The sequence below is a fragment of the Ursus arctos genome, unplaced genomic scaffold (genome assembly GCF_023065955.2).
Source record: "Ursus arctos isolate Adak ecotype North America unplaced genomic scaffold, UrsArc2.0 scaffold_18, whole genome shotgun sequence".
Classification (NCBI taxonomy): domain Eukaryota; kingdom Metazoa; phylum Chordata; class Mammalia; order Carnivora; family Ursidae; genus Ursus; species Ursus arctos.
Genome location: NW_026622852.1, coordinates 39,196,606 through 39,218,613, shown reverse-complemented (window position 1 = coordinate 39,218,613; position 22,008 = coordinate 39,196,606). Strand labels below are relative to the sequence as shown.

The 22,008-nt window shown below is 40.2% G+C and overlaps 1 protein-coding gene across 13 annotated transcripts in view; it reads left to right on the top strand.

Annotated features, from left to right (window-relative positions):
- The window catches only part of LPAR1 (lysophosphatidic acid receptor 1), a 128,071-nt gene that overhangs the window by 13,884 nt on the left and 92,179 nt on the right, over positions 1–22,008 (top strand). For 4 of the 13 annotated variants that reach the window (XM_048223068.2, XM_048223066.2, XM_048223057.2 and 1 more), the window contains exon 2: positions 9,905–10,061. The exons of 8 other annotated variants lie outside the window; for them this stretch is intronic. The gene's annotated coding sequence lies outside the window, so the exon portion shown is untranslated. Of the gene's footprint in view, positions 1–4,998; positions 10,062–22,008 lie in introns of those variants that run through there. One more of the 13 variants, XM_044386732.3, reaches the window with a different exon arrangement.

Genomic DNA, 22,008 nt, shown 5'->3' with positions numbered 1-22,008 from the left:
GGGGAACCTTATCTGACTTTGGGGTGAATCAGGATTTCCCTGGGGAAGTGACATTTGATTAGATCTGCAGGATGAGAAGGGGTTAACTCTGCAGGGCTGAGGTGGGCTGTGCACACATGGGACTGTAGAGTCATGGAAGAATTGAGTCATAGACGCGAAATAGAATACTAGAAGTGAATGATGGATAGAAGGCGGGCCTTTTGGTCTGGTGAGTCGGCAATTTTTTGTGATACTTAACGGGCCTTCCTCTTTGTGACTCCCCCCCTCACCCCCAACTTAATAAAGTTCAGGTAGGAATAGAAAGCATATTTTGGGGAGATAGGTGTAGGTGTATGTTGAAGCCGTTTTATGTTAGAGCAATTTTGTGTATGGCTAAGAACAGCTAGTATTTATTGAAGGCTTTCTCTGCGTTAGGGACTGTGTAAAGCTCTGCCTGGATATGTAGATGCAGTTTCAGTTGGGTTAAAAAAAATACTCATATAGGGTTGTTACCAATTTAGTAACTACCCATAATTCAGAAGAAAGTAAAACACTGAAATTAAGTTGTGGTAAGTGAGGACCAGGTGATTAGGTGAGAGTTTCATAGCTTCTTAGTGTTTTTTGTTTTTTGTTTCCAATCATGGAATTGGGAATTATTGCTGTGAGGATTTTTTTTTTTCCACTTATTTTGCTACAGTAGGATTTTTAGGGTTCTCCCCTCACCTTTTTCTAAGCTGTGCGAAGAGCTTTTTTAAAAAAGAAAATACGTTACACTGGAAATTCATCAAGTAAGTTTGACACTACCTGAGACAGATGGGAGAGGAGGAGTCAAGTGCCAGTTTTGCCGCCACTCTCCGTGGGGCCTTTGATCGTACCCACACTTTCCAGGCCTTCAGGTCCTTAAAATAGAGGGCTTGGTCAGACTGAAAAGGACAAGTACTGTATGATTTCACTCAGAAGCAGAATCTAAAAAACAAACGAACAAAAGCAGAATCAGACCTATAAATTCAGAGAACGAACGGGTGGTTGCCAGAGAGAAGGAGGTGGGGGGGGGCAAAGTGAGTAGAGGGGGGAGTGGGAAATACGGGCTTCTAGTTATGGAATGAGTTAAATCATGGGAATAAAAGGTCAGCACAGGGAATATAGGCAGTGATCCTGGAATAGCGTTGTGTGGTGCCAGATGGTAGCTACCCTTGTGAGCAGAGCAGAACCTGGAGAGAAGTTGAATCACTATGTCGTACACGTGAAACTAATGTAACATTGTCCACTGTACTCAAGATAAAAATTAAAAATAGAGGACTTGGAATCAGTTTGCACTAATCATTCTCATTATATTCGGTGACTCTATACTTTTTATTTTCAACTTTGCTCTGGTTGTTTAATGTTCGAAGAATTGATGACCCCATGCCATTGAGCTAATGTCGTCTGACAGGCTCAAGCTAAATGCGGGGAGAACTCCAGGTATTTACGTCCTTATGGGTATTTTAAGGTCAGGCTCATCGGACAACAGGGCTGGTGCTTCTCTTGGCCACATGGACGGGTGGGCAAAGATTAGGACTTTCCCGAGCAGATCCTTACGGCTTTACAGTCCTGGGTTGCAGTTTGCCCATACTTGAAATTAAATTTGTTTTTTTAACCTTTGAGAGTCCATGAAGATGAAAAATCATTATTTTTGGTTTATTTTCTGAGTATTTGCTTTGGAGGAAATGTGCAGTATCTAAGTTACATATAATCCACATTTTATAAAAACCCATTGAGCAATGAGCGATGTTATTTCCAAGAGATTTAAAGGGCTAAGGAATCACATGGAGGACTAATTCAGTTTTAATGACTATTCCAAGTTTAAGAAATATTTGATAAAGATGTGGAACAGAAGAAAAGTACTTGACGACTCCATTTTTCTAACACATGTATTACATCAGTTGATTAAAGTACATTTTTTTGGTAATTTCAGAATTTTAAGTCACAATTTTACTTAGTGCTTTATTTCGCTTGTTCTTATTTTTGAGTAACATATACTTGAGGGGAAAAAAAGACGAGCTGCATGCTTTGTTGAGCTTTATCTAATTCCTCATTCATAATATTTATTCAAGAAGTTCAGGTAGCTGTGCGTATTTTATGTAGTGTATTTTGGTGCTGATTCATCAGCTCATATTCCTTTATTTGCTGTTGAATTATCTTCTTTTTAAGCTGATACTGTATGGAAACCTGGCCAGGACCTCAGGGCTCCTGCTCTGGGACAAGGCAGGGGCAGGTCATGTAGTTGGCGTTTGGGATCCAGGTTGGGCATAAATCCAGGCAGGTAATAGGCACGGGTATTGCTTAAGGCTAGTGCTGGAAATAAGTGAATCAGAAAGGTTTGGAGTCATGGAGTTAGGTTAAGTTCAAGGCCGGCAAAGCCAGAGAGAGGCGCAGAGTGTTCTCATACTGCCTAGTGTTCTCAGGAAAGGCGTTCTTGATAGCTCTAGGAGAGAAGCTGTGTAGACAGAAAGCTAAAGCTCCCGGGCTAGGAACATCACTTGAGCATCTCTGCTTGTTCAAGGGGATGTCAGCCCTCAAGCAGGGCTTTGTCACCATGACCTTGGGAGATGGAGTCTTGGCAACTCATCAAGCATTTCGCCACCTCGAAGGGGAAGACCACAAATCACAAATTCTTATCTGATTCAGGGATTAGGGACCTTGTAGAATACCTTCTCTAGGAGCAAGAATCAGCTCAGGTTTCATGTCTAAATATATTACTCCTGTAATAGTTACTGTAAAACATACTTAACATTCCATTAATTTTGGGAAAAAAGGTTTAAGCGTGTCCATTGCTGTGATGACAGAGGTTAGTGGACTGTTTGAGGCTAATTCTCATACGGAGAACGCACTGACCTAATCATTTACTTACCAAGGTCCTTTCCTTTTTTGTCGCATTTTGATGGTGGAATAACTCAGCTAATAAAAATTTTTCAGTAATCATATCTTAAAGTATTTAAAACTGTTCAACTCCTTTAAGAAATGTTTTTATATAAAAACACTGATTAGAATATTCCTTAAAACGCTAAAGAATTTTCCGAAACCAGACATTATGAAACCATTGCATTATGGCAATATTTAAATAAACAAACCCACTCATGTTTGCACTTCCCTAATGTAGTATATTTTTCATTTAATCATGTTAATTTTATGGCCTATTTCCACTGTGGTCTATTTTATGGTCTGCTTCTACCTAGAGTTAACAAATGTGTTTTTGTTTCTCCTGACCATTTTCTTTTTTAAAAAAGTTAATTAATTTTTTAAATTCAAATATAATAAACATACAGTGTTATATTAGTTTCAGGTGTACAATATGGGGATTCAACAATTCTCTACATGACTCGGCGTTCATCACAATAAGTGTATACTCTTAATCCCCTTCACCTATTTCACCCATCCCCCCACCTACCTCCCCTCCGGTGACCAACAGTTCTCTATATTTAAGAGTCTGTTTTTTTTGGTCTCTTTTTCTTTGTTTTGTTTTTAAATTCCACATACAAGTGAAATCATGTGACTATCTGACTTATTTCACTTAGCATTATACCCACTAGGTCTATCCATGTTTTGCAAATAGCAAGATTTCATTCTTTTTTATGGCTGAGTGATACTCCGTGTGTGTGTACATCACATCTTTATTCATTCATCTATATATGGACACTTGAGCTGCTTCCACATCATAACTATTGCAAATAATGCTGCAATAAACATAGGGATGCATCTATCTTTTTGAATTTGTGTTTTGTTTTCTTTGGGTAAATACTGGATCATAGGGTAGTTCTATTTTTAATTTTTTTGAGGAACGTCATACTGTTTTCCACAGTGGCTGCAGCAGTTTGCATTCCCACCAACAGTGCATGAGGGCTCCTTTTTCTCCAGAGCCTTGCCAACACTGTTGTTTCTTGTGTTCTTATTTTTAGCCATTCAGACATGTGTGAGGTGATATTTCATTATACTTTTGATTTGCATGTCCCTGATGATGAGTGATGTTGAGCATCTTTTCATGTGTCTGTTGCCCATCTTTATTCTTTGGGAAAATGTCTATTCATATCTCCTGCCTATTTTTAAATTGGATTACTTGATTTTTTGGTTTTGAGTTGTATAAGTTCTTTATATAGTTTGGATACTAACCCTTTATCAGATATGTCATTAGTGAATATCTTCTCCCATTCAGTAAGTTGTCTTTTTGTTTGGAGTTGTTTCCTTTGCTGTGCAGAAGCTTTTTTATTTTGATAAAGTCTCAGTAGTTTAATTTTGCTTTGTTTCCCCTGCCTCAGGAGACATAGCTAGAAAAATGTTTCTATGACTGATATTGAAGAGATTACTGCCCATGTTTCCTTCTAGGAACTTTATGGTTTCAGGTCTCACATTTAGGTCTTTATTTTGAGTTTATTTTATTTTATTTTTTTTTAAAGATTTTATTTATTTATTCGACAGAGAGAGACAGCCAGCGAGAGAGGGAACACAAGCAGGGGGAGTGGGAGAGGAAGAAGCAGGCTCATAGCGGAAGAGCCCGAGGTGGGGCTCGATCCCATAACACCGGGATCACGCCCTGAGCCGAAGGCAGACGCTTAACCGCTGTGCCACCCAGGTGCCCCTATTTTGAGTTTATTTTATGTATGCTGTAAGAAAATGGTCCAGTTTCATTCTTCTGCATGTAGCTGTCCAGTTTTCCCAATACCATTTGTTGAAGAGACCATCTTTCCCCCATTGTACATTCTTGCCTCCTTTGTTGTAGATTCATTGACTGTATAAGCATGGGTTTATTTGTGGGCTCTTTTATTCTATAGAACTATGTGTCTATTTTTGTGCCTCTATTGACCATTTTCTATTTACTGTTAGGTGTGGCCATATAGTCTGAATAATTATATTTTTTAATGACCTAATAGTAATTCATTCAGATTAAGTTGTCAAACTGTTGTTTGTTTGACCATTGACCTATTTTTGGATGTTTAGTTTTCTCATTTCTTTGCTATTTTAAAAAACATGGCACCCAAAGGCTTCTTATGTTATTTTCTGAGACTAATGAAGAGTGGGACCACTAATTTGAGAGCAATATCATATGATTTCCAAGTATATTAAAAAAAAGTTTTCTAAAAATCTTTTAAAATTATGCAAGTAATATGTGTTCATTGTAGATATCGAAGAAAAATGTAAAGAAGGTAAAAACTAGCTGCAGTTACCACTAGGAGATAGCGGTTGTCAACTTTTTATGAGATGTCTCCTCCTAATCTCTTGGTACATTTTATAGGGTCAGAATCTTACTGGGTACAATGCATATACTATCCTCTGTCTTAATAGTACGTCCTAATTAGAGGTGACCCTAATTCCAGCAGTAGCTCCACCTCTCACTTCAGTGAGCGCCTTTGTGTGCAAGACTTTTTCTGCATTTCAGATGATTTCTTTCTTTTTTTAACACTTGTTTTTTTAGAGAGAGATCACACATGCACAAAGGGGAGAGGGGCAGAGGAAAAGGGGAAAGAAGCAGATTTCACGCTGAGCGTGGAGCCCCATGCGGGGCTTGATCTCAAGACCCTGAGATCAGACCTGAGCATAAACCAAGAGTCGGAGGCTTAACCGACTGTGCCACCCAGGGACCCCTCAGATGATTTCTTTAGAGTAGATTCCTAGTTACAGGCTTACTGCCTCAAAAAGTAAGGGTGATTTTTATGACTAGTGATGAGAAATGATTAAATTACTTTCCAAAACAATGATAACACTTCACACGACTAACAGCTGAATTGCAGAAAAATTTAAAGATTGAAATTTGTATAAATGTGGATTTGTAGAACTTGGAAAATGATCAGAGTGACCAGCTTTGATAATAATCAGTCCTGGATGACACTGAGTGGAACTGATCTGACCTCACTAGGGGATATACTTCTCTCCTTTGTGGTGATATTTTCACTCCCCTACAGTTTTATAGTCTAACAGAGAACATTTTCTTGAGGTTTCTCTTGGTCCTGTTCCCTTTGAATGCACAGATTTTAATATGCCATAAAGTATTTTGGTTTGAACTGCATTCACCGTATCAACCGATTGTGGAATATTCCTGATTAATGGGCTTCTACAAAAGAATTGGTTAACTACTAGCAAACGGAACAAATATTCTAAAAACGGATAGCAAATAACTAAAAATTATGTAGTGTTTATACCTGTACTTGTTTACTGTGTTTTTCTGAAACTAGTCCTCATAATGCCTTCTAGATGCCATTGGTATTAAGGACAGAGGCCACTGTTATTTTTCTGGGGAAATTAAACGACCTTCCTTAAGAAGGAGGTGGTTTACCATTTCATCCATAACTGGAAGTAATCACAGGTGATGTAATTCAATTTGACAATAAATGATTGCTTATTAGACTCTGGAGATACAAAATGAGTGAGAAAGGTAGGCCTTGTTTTTAAAAAACTGACAAACTGTAGAGGTGGGAACTAACTGAGAATACTGTGTTAGTTACTTGTGTATTTCCCTCCTGAAGAAAAAAGTTTAATATGCACAGGGAGGAAATGCAGAGAGAAAAAGAGAGTGCGAATTCAAGCAAAGACCAAGATGGAGGGCCCCTTGAGGGGTCCCACCCATGTATTAGGAAAGGACCGCACATTTCACTCTTTTTCCTAGTAGGTGACATGGAGAGGGGACATGATCAGCTGTATGATCTGGACAACCTGTGAGCATCAGGACTAAGGAGAGGATGCAACTCTTCATGGTGCTGGGAGGAGAGAAGATTTTATCTATAGTTCTTGAAACAGATACGTTAGTATAATTAACAATGTCTCCAAGCCCAATGTTTATAATGAATATAACAGTGGGGTTAAAAAAATAGTGTTGCTCAATATGGGTCAAGGGTGTAATGCCAAAGCTTATCTCAGAAAGGCAATTCAATGGAAGTCAAAGCAAGATAGTTCAGACAAGTAGCTCTTTGCTGGTGTGGCTGTGTCCAAGGATAGACCTTCCACATTCCTTGTGGAACAGTGGGCTCGGTACCTTTCAAGATAGTGCCTGGGAATGTTATTTTTCACAAAATATTTTTGGTAAACATTGAGTAACAGTGAGTTCAGCTCAACACTGCATCCTTTCCTTGTAATCAGTGAAGTGTGCTTTAAGCGTCAGTCCCATTGAGGGCAGAGTGAACATGGACCAGACTATGAACCGTAGGTAGTCAGGCTGTGAAAATACCCACAGGCATGGTCTGTAGCTTTTTCCATCTCAAGAAGTAGAAGGAAGAGAAATGAAGGCCCTGACATTGTGTGCCTTTGGCTAAATGAACTTGGCTCCTTATGCATTTTATTTAGTTCATGGTTTTAAAAGGTAAGACCGCGAGCAGTCATTATGATTGGTTCTAGTACAAGCATGGTTCCTGTATCATGCACATTTAAGACATGTTTCTGTTAGATACTTCATTGATTTATGATACCTGGTTGGTTCTATGGGTATTTGTGTTAGTGACACCTGCCAAAGTATGGTCACGGTGTAATGTGAAGTATTGTAGAAGTTTCAGAGGCAGCAAAGAACAGGTAGTAATTAATCTGGGTGGGGAGGAGGTTCATAAAAGGTTTCATTGAGAAGTGATTCTGAGGCTGAGACCGGAAGGATGACGTAGGTGTTTGCCAGGCATAGAGTTTGGACAAGGGAGGCTATTCCCCTTGAGCCAAGTGAATGTGTACAGGCAGTTGCAGGGATCAGCATTATGTGTTAGGGAAGTTCTAGGTGGATCCAAAGTGAGGGAGCTTAAGGAGCAAGGGAGGTTATGGCTGAAGCAGGAAGTAGCTGGAAGACCCTGTATGCTCTTCTCCAGGAGGTCTGACTTGAGGGAGTAGGGAACTGTGGGAGGGCTTGAAACAGCATTGGCCTGGTAGATTGCTCTTTCAGGAAGATGGTTCTCCACACAGCCAAGAGAAATGGGAAGTGGAAGCGACTGGAATATCCTAGGGGGGATAATGTGAGCCTGAATTAAGGCAGTGATAGTGAGTTTGGAGGGAAGGAGGCAGAGGTGAAAGATATTTAGGACGATGAGGAGTAATAATGGAATCACCAAACATTCACCAACATGGAGAAGTCGGAGAGAGTAAGGAGGGCATGGGAAGTGTATGAGTTTGCTAGGGCTGCCATAACAAAATACAGCAGACTGGGTGGCTTAAACAATGGAAACTTTTCTCACAGTTGTGGAGTCTAGAAGTCCCAGGATCAAAGTGTTGGAGGGTTGGTTCTTCTGAGGCCTCTCTTCTTGACTTGCAGACGATCCTCTCCCTGTATCTTCATGTCTTTCCTCTGCGTGTACACGTCCAAATTTCCTTTTCTTGTAAGGACACTTGACATATTGGAATAGGGTGCACCCTGATGACCTCATTTTAACTTAATTACCTCGTTAAGGACCCTATGTCCAAATAAGGGCAGATTTTGAGGTACTAGGGGTCGGGACTTCAACATAATTTATCTTTGGGGACACAGTTCAGCTCGTAACAGGGAAGCTCCTACTGATTCTAGTGTGCATCCAGGGTCGAGAGGCGTCGTCTAGGCTGTGTGTGGTGGGTGCGCCAGAGAAGGTATGTGAAAAAATGTTCCAGATTATTCAGGTGATGGGCAGTAGGGGAGAGCAGGAGGGGAAGGGCAGAACTTAAAGGGGGTACTTGCCTGATGCCTACTGATTTCTCCATGATGGATGTGAAAGTTATGGAGTTTGTTTGAAAGGATTAAAGGCTTAGAAGAAATACCATGAGAAATGGAAGAGAGCAGAGAGAAGTGACAGCATTAACGGCTGCTGTTGTAGGCTCTGCTGAGATTAGAATACATTGATTAGCAGTGACATCTTCATTCTGTCCTTTAGTTTTCTCCACGGGACCCCTGGAGGCTGTGAATGGGAGCAGAACAGGCAGTTTGGAGTGTAATCAGAATTGGGGTGTTAAAGGGCAGAAAGGAGCCTGAGAGGTAGCAGGCTAGTGTGTGGAGAGCTCGGGGGGTGGACCGTGGCATTTGGATTGGACAGGGCTGTTGAGCTGGGGGCATGGAGGGACGGGAAGCTGGGAACTTGACATCCAAGGGCAGATATATTGTATGTGAGTGAGAACAGCTGTGTGGATGTCCAGTTCCAGTTAGAAAGGGGGATTTTGAAGTGTCCCGGGATGATTCTGGGTCATGAGGGACTAGGCAGAGAGGTCAGACTTTTGAATATGTTGAAATTGCCCTTGATAATGATTTGCTCGATGACTGAGTTGTTTGGAGGAGGGAATGGAGGGCGGAGGGATTTACTAGATAATCCTTAAGTTCCCTTCCAGTTTCATGATTTAACAGAATGTCATTTTTTGAGTCACTGTTTGTTTTTTTCCTTTCCTTTGTTACTTTGGAATTGGAACAATCTAGAAAGCAACCATATGACAATTCCTTTTTTATTGATCCCCTTGTAATTGTAAATGTTTGACAGATTATGGAATCCACTAATGCTTGGTTCGTAGGGTTCACACAGGGTGAAGTAGTGCATTGGTCAGAAAATGTCTCCACCAAACTGCTGGCTTTTGAGGCCTATCATGGGCAGTTATAACAGGAAAGAGAGGAGTTACTGAAATTCTTTTTAAGGTAACATTAATTGGATTCATCTTTTACCACATGGTAAGGGTCATCGTTATTACATTTACCATTCCGGGTTTGGACTTTAGCCCCCTTTATTGTGGATTTGTTGGTCCCGGGCATTTTCACATTGAGTTTTGTGGTAAGATGTTTTGTCTGCAGTTTGCATCTGTATTTGGCAGGAGAATGAAGTGTAGTTTGAAAAACTAGGACCTAAAACAACAGAAAGAATTGTGATGGGCACAGTTTGTGTTCAGGGTCAGGATTTCTCCTTGATATTTGAGGAAATAACTTTGATCCTCATCTCTGCATATGAAAGTGACTCTCGGATTTTGGTTCTTGTTGCAGCGAATGCAGACTTTGATTTTGAGTGTGCTCACCTGGGGAAGAATGTTTTCTAAATCACATAAAGCTTCGTTTGACGACAGGAGAACTTGACAACATTCTAAGCGTGGAACAACAGAACCTTCATGAAGCCCCGGGCTGAATCCTACTGGCGTGTCCCGTACAGTCACAGGAATTCCCCTTCTATGTTGCTTGGCATTTCCTTCCTTCTCTCCTCTTTTGGCAGGTTCCTCTGCATGGAACGGTTTCTCAGCTTTTTACCACTTACCTCCAAGGATCAAGTGTGAATAATTGCTTTCGGCTCTTTCCCCAGATTTAGCCCCATCTCGTACTCGGCCCCTCTCCTCCTTCTCCTACTACATCCTGGATAGCTGTTCTCCTTTTAGGGACAAGCTTGGACTGGAACCAAAAGAAATGATTACCATTATTTGGTTCTAATCCTAGTTGAGCCATCAGTTGAAACCAAGTTAGATTGTACTGGTCATTTCGTTTCTGCCTTTGTAGACTGCCAGGAGATGGAGGGAGAGGGCGAGGGAGACGTGTGTGGTCAAGCAACAGCAGCTTAGCAATCATGGGGTAGGGCACTGGTGCGCACCTGTTACTTTGCATCAGAATCACCAGAGAATATTTAAAACTCAAAGTCCCAGGCCCTCTCACACAGGTTCTGATTCATGCAACCTGGGAAGGATCCAGGACTTTGCATTTTTAAGCACACTCTATTGGCGGACCACATTTGCTTTGAGAAACAGTGGATTTCAGAGCTTTAATTTTTATAATTCTCCGCTTCATGGTAGTAGCATTTTTTGAAGCAGGGTCCATTTGAAATGGCTGTTACACCGAATTGTAGACTTTCTTTCGTTGCAGTGTGTTCTCTGTACACCTCCTAGATGACGATTAACATGAGTGCAGATGAGAGATTGGTTTCGCCATCTTTTGGCTTGGGCACAACCATCCAGCAAGGGTTCTGTATTGTCAGGTGTTTTAGCTGTCACCCTTTGAGAATAGCTGAGTGGCGAGTGGAAAGTTCTCTGAAGGATGCGTGAAATGCATTGTGAGAAATGAAGAAAAGAAAGAGGCGGGTGACCTGACCGCTACGTTCATCTGCCTGCTACACCTTCAAGTGTTTGAAGGATGAGGTTCAATTTAATTACAGGAGAGCAGGTGGGTCCCGTGGATGGGCTTCTCAGTCAGGATGACTTGAACTACATCTAAGAGAATTTCGAGTAGGCAACCTGCTTGAGGACTTCATGGCTGGCCTTGGAAGGTAGTGAGCTTCCCATCGTTGGTAGTTTCCAGCAGCTCCTGGAGAATATAGACAAGATTAAAGCATTGGGTAAGAGGTAGAACTAGACTAGAAATTTCCTTCCATTTGGGAGATGCTATTAATTTTATGAACAGCACACTTAAAAGTTTTAGGACACTATGCAAGAATCCAGGGCTGAGGAAGACTAGGTAAACTATAGTTTATCGATTGAGTATACACACATATACTTATGCACACTAGTGATAAATGCCAGGCTAGTTTGGGCTTGCCTTTGAAGTTTATTATTTGCAGGTGTAGAAGCTTTTAGTTTTTGCTTGTAACGTTTCTGGAAGCAAAGTGCTCTCTTGAACTGTCTTTGATGATTCGATGTTTATACATCAGGTCTGCTGTGAATGTGGAAAGCACTGCAGATTCACTCCTTTAGAGATCAGAGGAAGACTGGATAGAATAAGTTAAAAGTTGTGTTCTGAGACTTTGTATTCCTGTCCTTTGGTTAGGGAATCTGCTTGTAGAAAGAGAGGGGGAGTCGTGACATTTTGTGTGAACTCAGCCAGGCAATGTGAGGTTTTCCTGTCATTTGCTAAGAATAATGCATATTGAAAGTCTCATGAAAGTATGTTGCCTGTAGTCTGAATTTTTATTCCTGAATACATAGAGATTAAAATCTGGTTTTTCGGTTGAAGATACTCTATGCCAACACACAAATCATGTATCTGATGTGGATTTCGACGTCATTTAAAGAGAAATGGCAGCCGCCACGCATTATTAGCTTTGCCCCTTTTCCTTAGTCGCATTGGTCTTTCCTCCTTATGTTGAAAGGCCCTAGTCAATGTTGACTTTCCCCCTCTAAGTGCCAATAATTCTAAATTTTAATGTGTTTTAAGATAGGTGGTTTTAGTTCCTGTCTTATTTTCCCGGTTCTCTTGTTTGCACTGCTCTGATTCCCAAGACTCAAAATTGGGGCCAGATGTGTGTCAACACTGAGAAACCCTGACTAGCCCTCTTGTTCTCTCTCTCCCCTGATATTAATGCAAGAAGGAAACTGCACCACCAGGGACAGCCACTGCTAGCTTTCTGTTATTTCTGCCTGTTATCCTCCTGCAGATCGCTTGTGAGATCTGTACCTATTTTTGTTGTGTGCTTTCAACTTTTAACGTGTAAGTCTCTGAAAAGATCGTATGTAACTGTTTTCATATTTGTTCTCAATTTTGATAATTTTAAAATGGGGTTTTCTTGCACAAGATCCTACCCAGAATTCGAAGACCAACTGACTCACCTATACATCCATATACATATGTTATTTTTTTCTGAATTTTGAAACAACAAATAGAAATGTATAAACTGTAAATGATATTAACAATAAAATAATAAATGAAGGTTTGTAAAATATAAAAATTATAGATCATGTAGTAACTTGGCATTTTTGTAAAGCCACGGTTAATGTTTCAAAATACCAACTCTTTCCTTCTGTATTTGTACATAAAATTTATCTGTATTTATACATATAATTGTTTAATCATCGATTAGAGAAACTACAGGTAAAAATTCAAATTCTTATAAGCTGAAATACTAGCTATTGACATTTTGATATGTTTCTCCATATACTCGAATATAGATGTTCAGCATTGTTTTAAAAAGTTTTAGTAACTTATTATAAAAGTGATACATACATGATTCAGGATCCCTGGAAAAGATTAAAAAGCACAAATCAAAAATTGACAAAGTTTTCCACTTAAACACACGCTAACCATTTTAAAAACCAGTTCTAAGTATGTACACATGTCTATAAACCCACACTTCTTATAAAAATGACCCTAGAGCATAATAGACTTTTTTTTTAACTTAGGAATATATCAAATATGTATTTTTTAATTGTATTTATTTGAGAGAGAGAGTGAGCACATGAGCAGGGGGGAGGGACGGAAGGAGAGGGAGAAGCAGACGCCCCTCTGAGCAGGGAGCCCACTGAGGGCTCCATCCCAGGACCCTAAGATCATGATCCCAGCCAAAGGCAGACACTTAACCCACTCAGCCACCCAGGCACCCTCATATCAAACATTTTTGCATCAATATATGCTGTATTTGTTTTGGCGTAGATTTCCTTTTGATTTTGCTGTTTCTTGAATCTGAGAATTCGCATGTGTCACCAAGTGTAGGGCATTTTTGTCCATTATTTCTTTGAATAACACTTGACTGGTGTTGGCTTTCTGATTCTGGATCTCCCTTTATGTTGATGAGACTCTCACTATCATTCCTACCTCTGACCTCACTTTCAAATCTTCATCTCTTTGTCTCCGGCTTCCATTCTGTGTTATTTCTTTGTAGCAGTGGTCCTATTTGCTAATTTTCCCATGGGTTGCACTTAATCTGTTATTTAATTTACCCGTTGAGATGCTAATTTGAAATACTGTGTTTTTCATTTCTAGAAACTGGGTTTTTTTCAGAGCTGCATGGTCAGTTCTTGGTCTATCACACCTTTCATATATTCCCTTTGATTGTGAAACATATAAACATTTTTTGTTTTTTTAAAGATTTTATTTATTTGAGAGAGAGAGCGCGTGTGCACACGCACGAGCAGCGAGCGGGGGTGGGGGGCAGAGGGAGAAACAGACTCTCCTCGGAGCAGGGAGCCCAGTGTGGGACTGGATCCCAGGACCCCGGGATCATGACCTGAGCCAAAGGCAGACACTTAACCGACTGAGCCACCCAGGCGCCTATAAACAGTTTTATTTTATAGGCTGTATCAGGTAATTCCATTATCTGTAGATTCTGTAGGTCCGACTCTGCAATTTGTTGTTTTTAATGATTCTTGTATGTGTTGGCTTGCTTCCTCATGTGTTTTGCTTTTTTTTTTTTTTTTTTTTTTTAATGTGATCTCACGTTTCTAAGAACTTTTTCTTTGGGACTTCTTTGAGAACTCAACGTGAATCAGTTCAGAGAAATCTTGCATTTGCTTCCACTGGATGCCTTGAGGGCCCCATGGGGTCCTGTCCACGTCAGTTTAAATGTTCAGCTTGAGATCTTTTGAGCGACTACACAGATTGTGTGAATTCATTCCTCCCCAGTCTGTTAGGGGCAGGTATCTGGTTGTAAATTCTCAGGGGAGACTCTTTCCTACTTATACTCAAGTCTGAGACAGTCCTGTTTCCTCACGTGCTTCCTATGTGATATGGGTCAGTATTTTTTTTTTTTCCTGAATCACCTGTTGTGAGTGGGATGTCCCAAGTTTTTACAGAGGTCTTTGATTTGCCCCTTTTCACTTGCTTTCTGCCTGTGAAAGTCAAAATTAGAAGTCACCTGGGATGGGGATGTAACTGGTTTCTAGGTTCAGTGCTCTTTCACCTTGACTTACTTAACACATTTTGCCCTTCCAAGAGGGCTTCGCTACCTTTTTGGCCAGCTTGGCTAGGCATTTATGAGGCAGGTGTGGGTGTATGTGTGTATGTTGTGCATAGGTATACAAATACTCAGCAGTTTGAGATGATTTTGTACTGGGAGGATATTGAGGGTATTTTGTCCTTAGTATTCCTGGCAAGGAAGTCTAAAGTGGGACTTCTTAATTGTAGGACACATGTCATCCTTCAGATACATTTTTTATTTAAATGATCCCCTTCCTTGGAACGTTAAGGTTGCTTTCAATTTCTCTGTTACAAACAGTGTTGTAATAGATGTCCTCATAGAGTCGTCTTAGCATTAGGCCACTGATTATTTCTCCAGGATAAATATCTTGAGGCAGAATGGCTAGGTCAAAGAGTATGCTTGTTTGGTTTTTGATAGACATTGCTAGAGTCCTCCTGAAGAATCAGGATGATTGTTCTGTAATGAAACTTGTGATCACAGTATTTGAAAGTGCCATACTTTATTAACATTGAGTATTTTTGACCATGTCTTTGAAAGGTGAATTATAACTTTTTCTTATGCTCATGGACCATTTGTATTTCTCTTATAAATTTTCATTCATGTTTATCAATTGTTTTTCTATTAGGATAGTTATTTGTAGGTTTATTTTTATTTGTTTAAACTGTATTCGTATATAATTCTTTTAAAACTTTTAAGATAGTAATGGCTTTCATGTGATGTAAAACATTTTCCAGTGTGCATTTCCTTTTTTTTTTTAATGAAGTTTTTAATGTTTAGATAGTCACCTCTATCAGTCTTCTATGGTTTTTGCTTTGGCATTATGCTAAAATAGCCTTCCCTTTCTCTAAATTACATAAATGTTCTATTATGTTTTCTTTTAGGTCTGTTAAAGCTTTATTTTTCATAGAAAATGTATTTGTTTATGTGATACGAAGATCTGTCACCTTAGACCAGTGCAAATTTTTATTCATGTTGATTTGTCTTTGTACCTGTCTGGAGGTACTATTGGATAAAGTCAGATTATTTCGGAATGTTTTTCATGTTGAGGCTGTAACTTTTGTCAATAGAATTGGCATAATATGGAATTTTGTAACATAGACGTTTATACAGACAATGGTGAACTCCAAATTCATGATGAAAAAAGCAGGTGAGTGTGTTAAGGAAGAAGGAATGAGCTTAGGGATGTGTTAAGAAGTTTAAGTATAATGCTTAGGGTCATCTTTCTACCAATTTGTGTATGTTTTTTCTTTGTCTTCCTAGTGACCATTGGGAATGTGTGGGATTGACCAGGAAGGCTCTTGTATTGTTGGGGTTTGCAGTGATTTGAGAAAGCGGAGAAGACTGTGTTACCAGCACTTTGTTTCTTGTGTGGTATGGCCTTTCATGTGATGTGGGTGCTCAATAAGTATTTGTTGCGTGAGTGAATGAATGAATGAATGAGATCCACTGGCTAGGAAATACAGTTAAGTTGTATTTAAATACTTTGCACTTTGGCGTAGACCAGTTTTTTAGTTCATTCTTCATTTCTCATGGCCATGTGTCTTCATTCACTTTTTTCTCTTCTTACTCAACAAGCCTTTATTGAGGACTGTGTGTCAGGCAGACTGGGCATTAGTATAACAAGATGATTATGGTGCTGACTGTGTCCTCAAGGAGCACAAAGTCCAGCAGCTGTGTCATAAATAGTTTCGTGATGACTGTTATCTCTTATGTGCAAGGTGCAGAGATGACGGCATATATGAGGCTACACCAACTCTCTTCTGGCAGTGATGTCTGTGTGTGTGACTAAGAAGGAGACTTCGGAGACTTGATAATGAAAGATAAAGAGAAGTTTACTTTGTGTATCGGTAGTGGAAGAGGGCATTTTTCATTATCCATGAAAATAGATATGAAAAGGCTTAAAATAATATGGTGTGTTCTAGGAATTTCAAGTAGTTTGATTGGTAAATAATGGAAGACTTGCTCATACATGAAGCAGAGGCCAGAATATGGGAGGTCTTGTGAAGTATGCAGATGAATCTAAGTTTGTCTCCTCCCTTCCAGTTCTTAACAATCGAAAGGATTTCCACAGGCTTTTCAGATAGATCACTATGTCAGATTAAGTTGGAGAGGGGCAGAGAAGGGCAGTAAGATTAGTGATGGAGAGTCTTGAAATTGTCCTGGGGAGATGACCTCAGCTAAGTAAGTGACAGTGGGCACTAGAGGAGAGAGAATGGATTAGAATCTATTGGAAAGTATCATCAACAGGATTTAGTGGCATGTTCAAGGTAGGAAAATAATAAGTGGGTCTGGAATATTTTAAAATTTGAGGCCCTTAAATTATATATAGGTCAGTTGGAGTGTGGGAGAATGTTCTGGAATGAGGATGCATAGTTAAGAGACATCCGCCTGCAAATGTCTGTGAGATTCATTGGTATGAATAAGGTCATCTAAGAAGAGTGAGCAGAAGGAGAATAGAAAAGGGCTAAAGAAAGAACTCAGAGGTGCACCAACATTTCCAGATTGGCAGAAGAAGAGGATCTTGCAAAGATAGCTGAGAAAGAGCTGTCAGAAAGTTGTTTAAGAATCAGGGAAGTATGGTGTCATGAGTAGGGCCAGTTTCAAAAGACAGTGATTAACAATGTAAAATGCCACTAAAGGGTCAAGTAAGATAAGGACAGAGAAATGTCCTTATTTAGAGGAAAGTGTTCTTTTCTCAAAATTTGGTGAGGGCAGAAACCCTGGCACATCATAGAAGGATGCAAAAGCAATGAACACAATCAGTGTTCTTGGCCTTAGAGAGGGTGGTGGGGGGAACAAAATGGGGGAAAGGAAGAAGTAGTAGTTGGGGTCAAGGGAATATTTTTCTGTTTTCTTTTAAAAATAAGAATTACAGTATGTTTTTATTCTGAGGGCTGGGAATGGAGGAAAGAACAAAGCTGAAGGTACAGGAGAGAGAATAAGAATGAAGCAAACTTAAGTTCAAAACTAGATATGGCCAGTTGAGGACTAGGATGGATGGGGAGAAATGTCTTACAAAGCCCGTGTTGGCCAAAATTGGTGACTGTTACTATCATTGGAAGGTGAAGGTTTTCAAGGCATATGCTTTAGCAATGTTTATGGGGACAAAGAACTATGTCAGCTGTCTACTGGGCATATCATAGTCTTGATTATGACTTCATGGAACGATGAGTTGGCTGTTTCCTCCTAAGTCTGACTTGTTGGGATAAACTTTATTGGAATCACTAATGGGACTTTGGCATGACTAACAATATAAGATTACTCCAGCATCTTGCCTTCACTCCCATAAAGACTGGTTTAGTTTTCATACGCCAGCTCACATATGGATGCCTTCAGATGGGTGGTGCTCTTGGGAAGGAAGGAAGCTCCTGATCCTACCATGATGTATGGAAATCTGGGTAACTCTGCTCATTCTGTGATTGCTGCCAGCAGTTTGTAGTCACTGAGTCCCAAATAATAGTTCACCTTACTGCATACCCCCGAAACAGAAGGAACTTTTCCTTCTAAGTAGGGAAACTCTTCCAGGCATTCTCAGAGATGCCTGAACATTTGAAGGCACTTCCCACTAAGCAGATTTTATATTAGGTTTCCCCAAAGGATGGGCTCTAGGATGACTTGTGTGCCATCATGCTTTTTGCCCTTAGGCCAGTCTTTCTCTGAATCAGCACTTGAGATGTGAGTGTGCGCCTGTGAACTCTCTTCTACCTTGGAGAATTCTGGCTTGCCCACTAATTCTAGGGATTGGGGCAGCCATAGTCTGCCCGCCTCTGTTTGCGAATGTATCTGTGTGGTTGAAATACTTTCCTATTGATTCAATGGGAACTAAGGATTCCACTTATAAATGGGTTCTCGATCACCTACTTGGATTTCCAGAGTTTCTGATCTAGGTATGCAAATTAGGCTTCCTGTAACACCCTTGGTGCTTTAGACTTTGGGTAGACACATCATTCTAGAGCCTGGTCCTTACATTCCTCTTTCATTTACAGTTTGAATTGCTTTGTTCTATTACCCTTGGCAGGAAAAATCCTATCTGTATTTATGGCTTTAGATCCTCTGGTTTATTTAACTTTGATTAGGGATAAGAGAATGCCCACCTATTTAGCTCTCAAATCTGATGGATATTGGTTTGTGTTTATCCTCACTATTCTCCCACTGTTAGTTGATGTCGTGTGACCCTTTTCTCCATTTTAAAAGGTTATTGCTTTCTGAAATATGTTCTGGTTTTGTTTAATTAACTTTGACACACAATGAATATTATCTGGTAAAATTAAGTTTATTTTGCCTTAAAATAGCTACAATACATACTCGTATTACAGTGATTTACTGTTTAGTGTGCAGTGTGGGGTGGCTTAGAAGTAAGTTCAGGGGCGCCTGGGTAGCGCAGTCGTTAAAGCGTCTGCCTTCGGCTCAGGGCGTGATCCCGGCATTCCGGGATCGAGTCCCACATCGGGCTCCTCCGCTAGGAGCCTGCTTCTTCCTCTCTCACTCGCCTGCTGTGTTCCCTCTCTCGCTGGCTGTCTCTCTGTCACATAAATAAATAAAATCTTTAAAAAAAAAAAAAAAGAAGTAAGTTCAAAAATTGATTGCTCAAGGGAATTTTACAAGGACAGCATTATATAGGAATATGGATGAATATGTCATTAGAACCCTGTTCCTCTTAAGGGATTTACTTAGGACAGCTCAGTGTTTCCATGTATTTGACTTTTATATATGAAAAATTAGGAAACACAATGAATAAAAATAGTTGATTATGAGCTTATCATCACTGCCTTAATGTATACTTTGTTCTAGCTAGATTTCATTCGGACTCCAAAATGACAGAACTCTCTGGAAACTACATTTTGTAGAAGAGAATAATCCTACTTCAATTTAAATTAAAAAGTAACAGAGCTTTTTTCCCACTTCGCAGTTTCTGTGGACAGCATGCCAGCACAGTCCGGTAGAAATTTTTGCAGTGATGGAAATGTTCTGTTTTGGCACTATCCACATAGGACGCGTGACTATCATATTGGACCGTGTAGGCCCTGACTTTGGACTGAAAACCATCCCCTGTCACTAGTGTATAGCTCCACTGGTTTTAGAAGGCTTGTTCTTTTGGACAAGTACAGCTCCACAGTGAGTGGTACAGTGTTTGCTGGATCCCACCCCTGCCTCTCCCACTTAAGCACGTGCTCTTGTGCAGTGAGCAAATGGCACCATTGGCAAGGCTGATTCCTCCCCTCACCCCCCTGGGCTCACATGGGACAAACCCTAGCCCCGCGCCCCAAAGACGTCTCCCCACTCAAAGTGGGGCCCATTCTTTCCCGAGTTACAGATCAATACTAAGAGACTTGGGTGTAGTGATAAAGAAACTCTTCATGTGAAAATTCTTCCTGTACCCAGATCTCTTTAGAAGAGACTTGTGTTCTCCCATATTCAGGAGGCCCTGAACCTACCAGTGGATTCTTATTGTGCCTACTGACTTAGGAAAAAAAGTTCCTTGCACAGGATTTCTGAGAGTGATGGGAGAAAGGGGAAAAAGTGAATGGCTACATGGTTGTTTCAGAACAGAGCTTCACAGTATAGGGCTGGTCCCTGCTGTTCTCTTTGGTACCTACTCTTTATTCTGGAAAAGGCGGTAGAGTGGAGGAGGTCTACACCTTCTCGCTTTTAGTTGTTCTTTTTTGGCAAAGCATTCAGTGGACATTCACTCCTTTTAACTCATCCCCACCCTCACTGTGCTTCATAGATAATACACTGTATTTAATAGATATCACCACCAGTTTGTCTGTTTCTTTCTTTCTTCCTTTCTTCCTTTCTTTCTTTCTTTCTTTCTTTCTTTCTTTCTTTCTTTCTTTCTTTTATTAATGGCAGGCTGTTTTTCTTAGTTTCAGAACCATGTTGAGGTTTTCACTTGTCTTTATTTGTATTTTAACTGGAAATTGGGTGGAGACGTATCACGGAATTGGGGCTGATGTCATCTTTATTCAGAAGTCTGTTTATGACCATTTGTGTGATTTATTGATTTAACCAAAGCTTTTGATCCTAATGAAATGGTTCTTGGGTCGAACTGACTGATCTCAAAGATTTTAGACTTCAGTATTTAAGACGGTTGATCTAGCCACCGTGAGAATCATGTAGTATATAGGAATCATCTTTAGACGGATCAAATTCCGTTTCCAAGTGACATAAAATCTGTGTCCACATCCCTCTGCCTTCTTTTAAATTTATGATTAATGACTTAAGCCTTTCTATGAACCAGCTATTTCCTTTACGGTGGTATGATCTCAGGCTCATGACCAGGAAATGAATTTAAGATGCCTCAGACCTGTTGGCTGGTCCTTTTCTTAAAGGAGAGCTTGCTGTTGACTTTGTCCATACGAAAGCTGTTGCTTTTGGCAGATGCCTTTCACCATTCAGATGGACAGCATTAAATCGCTTCCTTCCATAGGTCGATTCATATAATGGTGTGGTGGGGACATTTTGCAGCTCTCTTATTCTTGTGGACGCACAGTGAGATTGAGTCCTGCTCAGAAATACCGTGTTCTTAGCTTCACGACATATGTTTTTGTGCATGTCCTGGATTTATAAAGGCAACACCTGCACTCAGATCTTTTCATCGCGGACCCGTGGAGTTTCAGTTAGTGTTTATTGAATAATTCAAAAGCTCCTTCCTAAGAAAATTTCCAGAAATCCTCATAATTGGATAGGTAAAATTGCCTTCAACTTGAATTGCAATGTAATTTTTTTTAAAGAAAAGACCAAATTTGCTTTTCATGTCTCGTATCAAAAGCACGTGAGACTGTTTTTTATTCAACAGCCCCGAACACGTTAGCCACTTAGCAGAGACTGCAGTCCTGAGTTATCTACTTTCTAGTTGTATCAAAGGCCATTCAAGGTAACTGATAAATTAAAAGAACAGTCTCGTGAGTGGTTCTCAAAGTGTAGTCCCTCGCGCAGCTCCGCGAGCATCACTAGAGAGCTTGTTACTAAGTGTAAGGTGTGGGCCAATTGCAGACCTACTGAGTCAGAAACTCCGTAGGTCGGCGCTCAGCCATCTGGTGTTTGAACAAACCCTCCAGTGAAATCTGGATGTTGTAGGCTATAGTTTGAGGACCACTAGTCTCATGCATTAGTTAACACACACACACACACACACACACACATCTTTATCCATTCATCTATCAATGGACACTGGGCTGCTTCCATAATTTGGCTATTATGATCAATGCTGCTATAAACATGGGGGTACATGTATCCCTTCGAATTCGTGTTTTTGTAATTTTTGGGTAAATACCCAGTCGTGTGATTGCTGGAATGTCAGGTAGTTCTATTTTTAACTTTGTAAGGAATCTCTATATGTCTTCTACAGGGGCTTCACCAGTTTGCATTCCTACCAATAGTGCAAGAGGGTTCCTTTATCTCCACATCCTTGCCGACACTTGTGGTTTCTTGTATTTTTTATTTTAGCCATTCTGACAGATGTGAGGTGATATCTCAGGTG